Genomic DNA, 12,709 nt, shown 5'->3' on the forward strand with positions numbered 1-12,709 from the left:
CCATTATTGTGATATTTTTGCAAGGAATGTGACTGCCTTTTGATCTTATTCTAAAACTCTGCCTGAAGCTAAGCTGAAGAGTTTGTGATTAGTAGCTTTCAAAGAGGAGATTTCAAGAAAGCCTAGTATTGACTTTGTCATTATTAGTGGTCACTGCTAAGCAGATCTATAATGAAAAGGAGCAAGTTGAACAAGGAAAATACAAAATGTACAAGTTTGACAAGAAAGGGAGTATCAAGAAGAATAAAGGAGCTAAGTTCAATTCTCATAGAGATAAAAATAAATAAAAGCCTGATGCTAAATGAAAAGAAATAAAAGGAGTGATGATCTCAAGGCAAAATCATACCCAGCTAAGCTTCCAAAGTGAAAGGGATTTAAGAAAAGCTTAAGAAGTAAAAGAAACCAACAACAGAAATCTGAAACTAATGTACCTGAAAGAGGTGGTTAAGTTTGAGTCCCAGCAAGCAGTAGAACTTGAAAATTTCAGCCTAGTGGTTTTAGCTTTCGTTCAACAATATAATATAGGGATTATGTAATCTCACACTACGGCTAAGGAACTCTGCTGAGGCTAGGCATGTGTCAAGGTTGTCCCTGTGTGGAGACCCAGAGGGGCAATTGTATGAAATTGTGAAAGTGAAGCCTGGATTTTTAAAATTCAGATCCCAAGATGTTAAAGATGCCAGAGTCATCAGATGCCTTCCAAGGAGGGCTGTTAATATGATGCTGAATCGGCCCAAGAGACAGAAAAGTGTTGCAGTGAACAAAAGTGAATTGAGATGGAGATCTAAAGAGTGCTGGACATCAGACATAAAGATACAGAATTTGGATTTTGCCCTGCTGGGTTCTGTTCTTGTTTTGGTTCAATATTTCCTTCCTAAACTCCCTTTCTTGCACTTCGGAATGGTAGTGTGCAATCTGCACTGGTGTATCTTAGAAGTATGAAATTTGCTCTTTTGATTTTTATTTTACAGGTTTTATAGTAAAGTGATTGCCTTGAGTATCAGAATAGAGTTTGAACTTTGGACTTTTTAAAGAGTGTTAAGAGAATAATAGACTATCAGTGCATTCAAAAGTTTCATTAAACACAGTTTGCTTTATTATATGGATACCAGCCTGTGAAGGTTAGGAAGTGAAGTGTTGTTGATTGAACGAGAATGCCCCTTCCCCATACTTTTGAACAGTTGATCACCAGGGAGTGGTCCTATTTGAAATGATTAGGAGTGACCATTTTGGGGGAAGTGTGTTACTGGGGATGGGCTTTGAAGTTTCAAAAAGTCTGTTCCAACCCCAGAGTTTTTTTCTTCCTGCTGCTTGCAGAGCTAAATGTAGAATTCTAAGCTACCTATACAGTACCTTGTCTGCCTGCATGCCACCATTCTCTGTACCATGATGACAATGGACTAAACCTCTGCAACTGTAAGCAACCACAATTAAATGCTTTCTTTCATTAGTGTTCCTATAGTCAAGGTGTCTGTTTGCAGCAACAGAACTGACTAAGATTTTCATCATTGAAAAAAAAGCATGAAACAATATCACTCTCTTTTAACAAAACATTTAGATTTATCATGTTTATTATTCAAAAGCTATTTACCAAGGCTAGTTCAATTTTTCATGCATAATCAGATCTATTTAAAACATAAACCCCCTATGATATGATCTATGCTAAAGTGTTTCTTCAGAAAGGGAAACAAGCTAAGTGTATAAACAGATACCTAATTGAACTGTGAAATTTCACTCTTGTTACTGTGCTCAATTTACTTTGTTGAATTTTAATGTTAGAAGATTATGAACACACAGCCATAGGAAAATACCTTGCATTACAAATACATGTACGGAATTTCATGAATGTTAATTATTACATTCACACCAACTACTCTAGCCGGTGAAACATTTGACTTTTTGTATTTATAGCTCTTTCTAATAAAAATGTGTTAATGAACTGCAGGTATTTCTCTGACCCCAAATTGTGAAACACTTCTTTTGCTCGTCTAGTATGGCTGTTCAGTATATTTAGAATAAAGAGGAAGGATCTATAAATTCTATTCTTGGTTAACATTTCAAGGGCACTTTCTCCTATCTGTCCATAGGAAATATAGTCTACATATATATATGTGTGTGTGTGTGTGTGTGTGTGTGTGTGTGTGTATGATGAAGGAGTTTTGCTTTTAAATATTGCAAATCATAAAATTAAAATGCCAGTATATATATAGTACTTGAAGAATATGCTTTCTACCTTTATTTGACAAGAGAAATTTGTCAAAGTCTCAATTGTACTTCTTAACCATAGGACTCCTGGGAGCTATATTTTATATCTTCTTTTAAGTGATGTTATAAACTTGGTTTTCTGTGTAGCAATATATTCAAACCAAAGAAGAGAGGCATTTCTCATTTACTAATTAAGATGAATTAATTTCCAACAAATAATCTTGCTTCATAACACTTTATAATGTTTTTGAATTGTTGAAAACTAGCTTGGTCCCAGGTTAACAGTTAGGACCAAATGCTACTTAGTTATGGAACGTGCAGGGTAACTGAGAAGAGTGGAAGGCTAGCAGAATCAGGTGGTATTTTCTAGAATAAAACAGTCACTGTTGAGATTGTCTATATTAGATAATTATACTTTCATTACCTTATCTTCATGCTAGATTAATTGTTATACCATGGGGAATACATACAGAAATACTGCACTTTTACAGATATCTAACATTTACTTGGTGGCAAAAACTGAATATGTAATGTAAAACTTTAAGATTGTAATTGGATATAATTTTTCCATACCTCAAATTATGCACTGTTTAAAAATCTCACACTTAATATACTATAAACAACATACTTCATTTGCCTGTCTTTTATGTAGTTGTCTAGAAATTACCACTCATAGGACTAAGAAATACCAAACTCTAAAGGATCAAAAGCTACTCCTCATATAAGGTACACTTTTTTGTCCTTTTCTTAAAAATTTAAATAAGAGCCGGGCAGTGGTGGTGCATGCCTTTAATCCCAGCACTCAGGAGGCAGAGGCAGGCGGATCTCTGTGAGTTCGAGTCCGGGCTGGACTGATACCCTCCAAAAAACAATACAGAGAAATCCTGTCTCGTAAAAAACCAAAAAAAAATTTAAATAAGAAACATGGTTGCTCGACATGTAAATTCCAGATCCCTCTCCCTCCTTTCCTCCCATGCCCTCCAATCAACCCTCCCACCTCTCCTCCCCCAATCCCCACTCCTTTCCCCAGAGAGGGTGAGGCCCTCCATGGAATGTGTTCATAGCCTTTTGTTTCATCCAGGGTAGGGCCTAGGCCCTTCCCCAAGAGTCCAGGCTGAGAGAGCCTCTCTCATTGTGTGATGGGCACCCAAAATCCATTTGTATGCCAGGGATAAATAACAAAAGATCCAATTAAATAGTGGTATACAGGACTAAATTGAGAATTCTCAATAGAGGAGTCTAAAATGGCTGAGAGGCACTTAATAAAGTGTTCAATGTTCCTAGCCATCAGGGAAATACAAATCAAAACAACTCTGAGATACCATCTTATTCCTATCAGAATGGGTAAAATCAAAAACACCAATGAAAGTTTATGCTGGAGAGGATGTGGAGAAATGGGGACACTCCTCCACTGCTGGTGGGAGTGCCGACTCATACAACAACTTTAGAAATCTGTGTGGAGATTCCTCAGGAAAATGGGAATCAGCCCACCACAAGACCCAGTAATTCCACTGTTAGACATATATCCAACAGATGCATATACATACAACAAGGAAGTCTGTTTCACTATGTTCATAGCAGCATTTTTTGTAATATGCAGAACCTGGAAGCAACCTAGATGCCCCTCAACTGAAGACTAGATAGAGAAAATATGGTACATTTATACAATGGAGTACTATTCAGCAGAAAAAGGTGCACATTTTTATCTTAAAGAAATAAATTCATTGAACAGTATAGGAAAGTAGTATTCTTTACTTCAGTAGATAGACAAATATATGATATAAGCACAAGTAAATAATAGATGGTGATGATAAATGAGAAAGGAAGGCTGAGTTAGACTAAGACACAGAGAAACTTAGACTTGACTAGCTATTGTTCCTAAGAATTTAACATAATTGACCAATATATAATAACAAATAAATACATATTTGTTATATAAATATATATGTTATATGTATTTGTGTGTGTGTGTGTGTGTGTGTGTGTGTGTGTGTGTACTTCAGCAATATCATCTCTACAATGTCTTCCACTGAGGTGGCTGGAGCTCTCACAGAGTTGGGAAATAAATGACTCTCTTTTAGACACTTGAAGAGGCCTTCATAAGCTCAATTGAAAGGATATTTACATTAAAGGGTACAGTTAAGCTTACAGTTTTATTCTCAGGTAGTGACTGCGTTTTGGTCTTTTGGAATGAAAATTTGCTGTTATTTTCTTGATATATGGTGCAGAAAATAAGCAAGTCAAGCACACTGCAAACAGGCAATGGTGGGAAAGATATACCTCTTCACTTCTCCCACAGACAGAAAGCAACTTATCCTCTGCTTTCCATTCACACAATCCCCTGGCCTTCCTACAATTGCCCTGTACTGTATTGTAAACGATACAGTTTTTGTTTTGTTATCAAGATTTTTTTCTTACTGCTCTGAACTCCAGACAAATATATATGAAAACACACAGTGGTTTTATATCTCAGATGTGTCAGAAAATGATTTAAATAATTAAGTAATTCTTAACCATTCACTACTTTGTGTTTAAAGAAGCAGTCTACATTCTACAAACAAACATTTTGTCAGTAATTCAATTATTTATTCAAAATAGTATATATTTTCTCATTAAAAACATTTTATTTATCTCTTACACAAACCTGAAAAAGCCAATTTCCTTCTGCAAGATCACCCTACTGCGAAAAAAAAACCAACAAAAAGTCACAAATTTTTAAATGTTCTGCCCCAACAGGCACTTTCCTTCATTCCCATCCTTTTTTGCTTAAGACACCTGTCATTTTATTTAACATTTTCTATTGTCAGTTTAACAGAAAAGGCCTCAGGCTGTAGCTTGACAAGAAGACGCATGGGTATTGACATCCAGGTAGGCTCCAGCTGTCCTCACCTCCCCTGTCCTCTTGTTCACAACAGAGAATGGTTGAAATATTTGTTCTAATGATGCTTTAACATTTATTCAATTCTCCTTTAGTGTCAGGTGTTTAAAACACAGAAGGTGTTGGTTCTCCCTCCAAGGATCTTCTATTCCAAGATGCTCAAAGAAGGCAGCTATGCCAAGCAGCTCTTTGAAATTATTTTTCTCCCAAGTGTATGCTATTGTACACTGAAAGAAAACAGAGGATGATAAAGAAGATTTTATGACAAGTGGAAGGGATCAATGTCTTTCTTTCTCTTGATATTTTAAGTTAGGAGACAGACTTAAGCATGCCACATAATCCATGACAAATCTTCGAATGGGTTAATTAAAGTTTAACTGCTTTTTCATCCTTCATATTTCTGTAATTTTCATTGTAAATTCTGATGTACATATTATATAGGTGCTTCATTTCAGTACAAATCTACATGGGAAAATGCTGTTCTTTGAGAAGTATGGAAGATTTTCAAATTTTTGCTTTATGGATCTGCTAAATATTAGCTTTCTTTAGATTTGGAAATTGGGAAACAGAAGAGGTGCACATGTTCACTGCTAAATTGTTGCCTACTTGAGAAGAAATGGCAGCCTACAGAACACTGGCTAGTGGAAAGACTTGCCAAATAGCTAGTGGTTGTTGCTGAGATTCTACTTTATAACAGAATGATAGTCAATATCTAACAATACATTTTTACATTACAGACGATTAGCTGTCAGGATAGTTAAAAATCTTATGAGACTTCCAAATATTTGAAATACAGGGAAAACGTCCTGGATTAACCGTGAACCATCATAAAAACACGAGATGATGCAAAAAAATGTATTCTCAGAATGAAAAGTTTCCTCTGGGAATAAAAATCCTACAGAGTCTATAAACATGCATGTAGATATTAATAATCATTCAAATGTCAAGATTATTTTTCCAGGAAAGCAAGCAAAGTGATAATCAAAGATGAGAAAAAAATTCCTTTACAACCCATGGTGTAATTCACAAGATTTGTATATCATATATGTCTTCAACAAATAGGAATTTCATTATATAATGTATCACTCTCATATAAATGACCATGCTCCAGCAAGCCTTTATTTCCATAAACAGGAAAATTGCCAGATTTGGATCATGGTTTGACAACCTGTTGTCAAGATTCATTGAAATGATTTTAAGCTCCTACTTTTTATTTTCCATTGCTTCATTTAATTATTTGACATTATAATCTCAATTATTTTGTCCTATAAAGTATGTAAACTTACATGTCCACACTGGTTTGGATGATATTCAGGTACATGTTTTTATTGAAAAACTTATTTAGCATCATCTCCAACTTTGTCTTACAGGGCTCTCTAAACATTATTCCTACCATGACATACATTTTTTTAAATTTTCATGATATACTTCCCCAATTAAAGAAAACTCCTCACTGTGTCATAAAATTGAATCTGTTTCTCAGTATTTTCATGTTTCTTGGAAGTAATTGCCAAGAAGCATGTCATGGCCCATTTTTGAGGTGATATTCCCAGGTCTCAATCTACATATTGATCATGAAAAGATGTTATATTAAGCTGGTATTTTTTTTAACTTGAAAGTTATGAAATGTGTACCTTTATGCTGCACCCATACAAGGGACCCATAAGAGTCACTGAATATATCACATTGAGAGAATTCCACCTTTATAGGAGAGGCTCTGTAGCCACACAATCAAGTAATTACCTAATACAATTCCTGTCACATTGTGGAGACTTGTAGAACAAGCAGAATTATTCAAGATTCATGAGGTTGCAGGATATAGTGCCTAAACTAGAACAAACTGAGTAAAACCAAAAACCATTCATCAGTTTTACAATCTTTTAAGAAATCTGAACTTGAATTCAGTTAGAAGAAAGACAAACTAATAAAAATCATTTTAGTAGTACAGTTGTGTTAATAAGTGTAATTATTAGTAGGTTTATAATACTAATTTGTGTTATAGAATTTCAGTTAAATGTGAATTCCCATTTTTACCAAAGCAGCATAACTACTAACTTTATCTTTCTGTAATTATGGGATCATATTTAGCAATTATTATCAAAACAAAAGTAATCATCAAAAGGTACATTGAACCTCTACCTCTAGACATACTGAAGTAGAATAACTTTGAAATGTACAGAGTCAAGTCTCGTAATGGATAAGATCTCAAAATCACCAGGTACCAATTCCAATACAATTAAGTACAGAAGATATTGACAGCAAATTCCCTAATGAAATCTCTGAGGAGAAACTGAAGGTTTTCAAAAGAAGCTAGTGTCAAAGTGCCTGCAAATGCTCATTGTAAAACTGTCTTTGAAAGATGAAACTGCCTTTCTGAAAACAAATGGGGATTCTTAGTATTTTGAACACCAATTCGAACAAAGTACTAAAGTTTATACATGCTGTTTTCTTTGTTGGATTTTTAACCCAGTTGGTACTGCCACATCATTATGCTGTGGACATCTTGCAAGTCTTCACTTAAATGACTACTCACTGAGATAGCCTTCCACCTGCTCCTTCAGAGATTAAACCAAATAATGCTCCATATACCATTCTACAAGATATCCCTCAACAGATAAATGGATGAAAAAAATGTACTTTGAAAAAAATAAAGAAATTCACAGATATGTGGATGGAACTACAAAAAAAATCACCTGATCAAAGTAACCCAAACCAGAAAGGCAAAAATAGTATGTATTCACTTATATGTAGATGTTAGCTGTTAAGTCAATGATAAGAAAAATGCAAACTATAAAATCACAGAGGTTTAAAATAAGGGACTGGATGGTAAATATAGCTACAGATCTCCCTAGAAAAGCAAATTAGAATAGGTAGTTATTGATGGATAGTTGGGACTGGGGTTACTACAATGGAGGACCAAGTGGAAAGAGAGAGTGAGGAGAGGATGAGGGAGGAAATACTGGATGAGATAGCTTAACAACTTAAAATAAGGACCATTTGAAGGGCAGTCTAAAACCTAATATGTATATATGCATATACATATACATATGGAGTTAATTAAAATGAAATTGCCAAATAAAAAAAGATAAAAAGAAATCACAACTGAACAGCCCTTGTCACACAATGAAGTTTCTAGAGCAGGAAGGAGTTATATCTACTGAAGTTTCTGGCAAAAGGGGTACCAGGGGAACCATCTGAATAACTCAGGCTGTTGACAAGATGATAGGTTGATTCCACAAACTGATTGCAAGGCCCATTTTCTGACGACAACACGTATGCAACCAATTAAATGTGGAAAAAATCAAGATTGTGCTTACCTAGAACTTTCACCCATAGAGACTAATGCTCATGATACCAGAAAGTAGTCTGCATGCTTCTAAAGAAGAAAAGAAAACATCACCCCAGCTTCAAAGCTTTTAATCTACAATGGTGTTTTGTACAATGATGGCAACAAGCTTGTGAGAGTAACCAACCAACATCTGATTTAACTGAAGGCTTACTCCAAGTGATGAAGTCCATAAACAATGCTGCCTGGATGACTTAGAACCTGAAAGTAGATATCCCAGCCACCTAGGGTAAAACCAAATACTACTGTTCTACTAAAGAAGCATAGCAACAAAATGACTCCTAATGACAGTGTATTATACTCATAGCTTTCATAAAAAAGCTTTCTAGTGCAGCAGATGGGATCAAAAAGAGAAAAACAAACATTCAGATAATATGCAGAGAGAATATGGGGAGAGTTAGCAAAAACTAAGTGCCCTTTGAAAGGTCGTATTAAATCTAATATGTATATATATATATATATATGTGAGTGTGTGTTTCCATCTACATGTGTATATGTATACAAATAGGCATATATATGTATATATGAATATACACTAGTCCTTAATGAGATGTCTATATCAAACCCTTCCCCTCAGGGCTCAGGAAAACCTGGAGAAGGGGAGAATAAGGAGTGTAAGAGCTAGACATAATTAATAATACCAAGGAAATAACTCGTTCTAAATATAGCAGATCATGTATTAGCTGAGGTATCATGTAGAGGGCCCACATGGGTTTTATCAGATGGGCTTCCTAGAGCTGAATGTTGGAGCCAAGCCCCCACAGGGTCTCTGAGTTGTTTGTCAGCTGATAGCCACAGGTGCATCCTGTTTTTTAGTGCTGGCTTACTGTCCCCGCATTGCCCCACTGACATCAACATCTACCAGGAGGAAAACACCTCTATTCCACCTGGGGTTTTTTTTCACTGAGCTATAAGCCTGTATATAAAGCTGCTCCCTCCTACAAGAGAGAGACCTCTTAGCATTTGCAATAAAGACACACACACACACACACACACACACACACACATTCTCTTAGTATAAACAGCTGGATGTCTTGTCTTTCTTTTCCTGATACCTTGCACTTGCTTGTGGCGGGAGGTCCCACTGAGATCCAGAGAGACATGGAAAGACTGGGAAAGATTGGCTAGAAAGAATACTTGGGAGAGGAGAGACTTGAGAAAGAAAAGATTTTAAAACAGGTACCTCAATTTCTAACAATAAAATTGAATGGTCAAATCTCCAGGCTTTTGCCTGAGAGATCACCTTCTAAGGAGAATGTGTATTGAATCAATCTCTAGCCTTTGCCTGATCCACTGAGGTCAGGAAAGTAAGGGGAAAACTGAGCGATCACCCTCAGTTGAAGGGTGTATTGAATTAATCTCCAGCCTTCGCCATTGTTTAATGCTGTCCCACTTCAATTAAAAGCTAGCTCTGGAGTTGAGGTATGGCTCCCCCTCCTTTAGACCCAAGCATGCTTATTTAAAAGGTTTCCTCCAAAAATCTCTGTCCCATATCAGGAGAGCTGCCTGCTATGCGACAGAAAGGAGAGGGAAACAAAAAAATGGACAAACTATTCCCAATGAAAACTATTGCTACTCATCTCATACACTTTTGTTTCTTGAACCTTTTGCTAAGGTATTTTGGAGAAACCACATGGTATGTCATTTTTACATAAACCTACTAAGGAGGAAACAACTCTTATCTATGAAGCCCAAACTAGATGATTCCTCCACTATTTTCTTTTATGCTAGTAAACTCCCACTTGTCAGCCTCAACCAGCAGTCTCTCTGGTTTCCCTTCTCCCTCCTCAGCAACAGTCTGCCCACTCAGTCAGGGCTGAATCTATGACATTAAAGCAGAGTACTCCATTATCACCAATAAGGTCTTGTTCTATAAATGCTAATTGGGTATCTAATATATTTCCAAATTGTATAACCTCACCTTCCATGATGTTTATATGACTCTTACCAACAATCTCCTCTCAGAGGAGCATAGACAAGTCTGGGAGCAAGCTAGGAACCATGCAGATAAATTACACAAAACCAACAACACCTATCCAGTTGAAGCTATGGCAGTCCCTGACCAGAACCCTAAATGGGAATTTAATACCCCAGGGGGCATCCTAGCTAGGAAGCAATTTTTAACTTGTCTCCTGACTGGTATCTATAAGGCTGCCCTTAAGGTGGTAAATTATAAAAAAGTCCCAGGGGTCATCCAGAAAAAGTACAAAAACCCATATCAATTCCTAGACTGTCCTACAAAGGCCCTATTACAATAACTCTTAATAACTTACTTTTTCCCAAAGTTACCCTTCCCCTGACTCCACAGGCAGAAGTCCTAACTGTGGCCTTCAAGGTATAACATGGGAGAGATGGAAAATTCCCAAAATAAAAATACCTGATCATAGCTATCGCCTCTCGGTAGCTAAAGCAAAAGTCCAGGCTCCCTGGTCTCCAAAAGCCCAAGAACCTCTGTGTCCCTGTTACAAATGTGGTCAGGAGGGTCACTGGGTCCAGGCCTGTCAGAACCCTCATAAACCACCCAAACCATGTCCACGGTGCCATCTAGCCTTCTGGAGTGTTGATTGCCCCCATGTTCCTTGTGACATGAGGAAATCAACCAGATCACCTTTCATCTGAACTTCTTGGTCTGGCCATGAATGATTGAGGGGGCCCGGGCTCCCTTGGCCTGACCACCATCATCTGACAGGGAGCCTTGGGTAGTTATCACCGTATCAGGGAAGTTCATCTCCTTCCTTACAGGTAAATGTAGCCACTTTTTCAATACTTTTTCAAGCTCTGGGGACCCACCATCCCTTGTTCCTCTATTGTCAAAATAGGGAAACAACATTATCAGGCTCATCAAACCCCACCACTTAGCTATATCTTTAAGGGTACCCCTTACCCATTCCTTCCTAAAGACATCAACCTGACCCATCCATTTCTGGGAAGGGACCTTTTAGCCAAAATGGAAGCCTCTGTTATTTTGCTTCTCTATCTGCTTGGCCCCAGGTTGCCAGGTGTTCCCCTTTCTTCTGCTCCAAACCACACAATCTAGCACACTTCTTACCATCCTCTAAGGTAGATCCTCTCTCTAGCCAAACATCACTCTCCTCTATTCATTAGCAACAAAACCCTGCCAAATATATAACCAAGGCTCAATGTCTACTTTCACTCCCAAGTCTCAAGGGACTTAAATCTCTCTGCTCTGACTTCCTAAGAAACAATCTTCTACACACTACTTCTTCCCTCTTTAATGTCTCATACTTTCAGTTAAAAAAACCAATGGAGCCTACCACTTGGTTGGGGATCTCCAACTTATCAACTCAGCATCAGTCGCCCTTCATCCTTAAAATCTACTCCCCACCATCCACTCAAAAACCTCTTGTCTCTATCAGTGACCTTGAGGATGCCTTATTTTCTATTCCTCTGGACCCCCAGTCACAAAATATCTTTGCCTTTACATAAACTGACCCAGCCACATACATTTCTACCCAGCTCACTGAGACAGTCCTATTTCCAAAGAAAATATCTAAACTGATGAAGCATCTAGAACTGAAACTCTCAGGGACCTGGGTCCCCATCACATGCCACAAGACACTCTCATTTTAACCCATGCCTCCATCACCATCTCCAGAAATTTTATCCTATCCCTAATAGTCAGCCTTTGTCAAACTTTATTAAAACCTATTTACAGTCTACCTCTAAGGAACTATCCTATCTAAAGACTATCACTATTCCTTGTAAAATTTGTCAAACTTCTAAACCTACCTCCAGGCATCTGAGTATCCCTCACCCTACTCATCAAGCCAAGGGATTACCCACTGGATCAGACTGACAGCTCAATTCAACTTCTCCCACTGACCTCCAGTTTAATGCTTCAGATACCTTTTCTTTTTTCCTAGTGGGTACCTTCTCAGGATGGGGAAAAGTTTTTCTCACCACTAATAAAAGGTCACTGTTGGGGAAGTCCTGTGTATATGTCAATAAATTACTGCTGGCCAATAGGAATCTAGATAGGTGGGGCTAGGAGTCCAGGAGGATTCTGGGAAGGAGAAACACAAGGAAGTCGAGATGTAACGCCATTGGGGTAGGAAGCCCGGAAACCTCTCCGGTAAGAGACATACTTAGATTAACAATTATGGGGTAATTACTTAAGTCAGAGCTATCCAGTAAGAAACAAGCAAGGCCAACAGCATCATAATTAATATAGCCTCCTGTGTGTTTATTTGGGACTGATGCGGATCTAGAACCAGGCTGGCGGAAAGGCTTTTCTCTCAAGAAAAAACTTCTCTTAACAG

Source organism: Mesocricetus auratus, unplaced genomic scaffold (assembly GCF_017639785.1).
Source record: "Mesocricetus auratus isolate SY011 unplaced genomic scaffold, BCM_Maur_2.0 Super-Scaffold_100026, whole genome shotgun sequence".
NCBI classification, from domain to species: domain Eukaryota; kingdom Metazoa; phylum Chordata; class Mammalia; order Rodentia; family Cricetidae; genus Mesocricetus; species Mesocricetus auratus.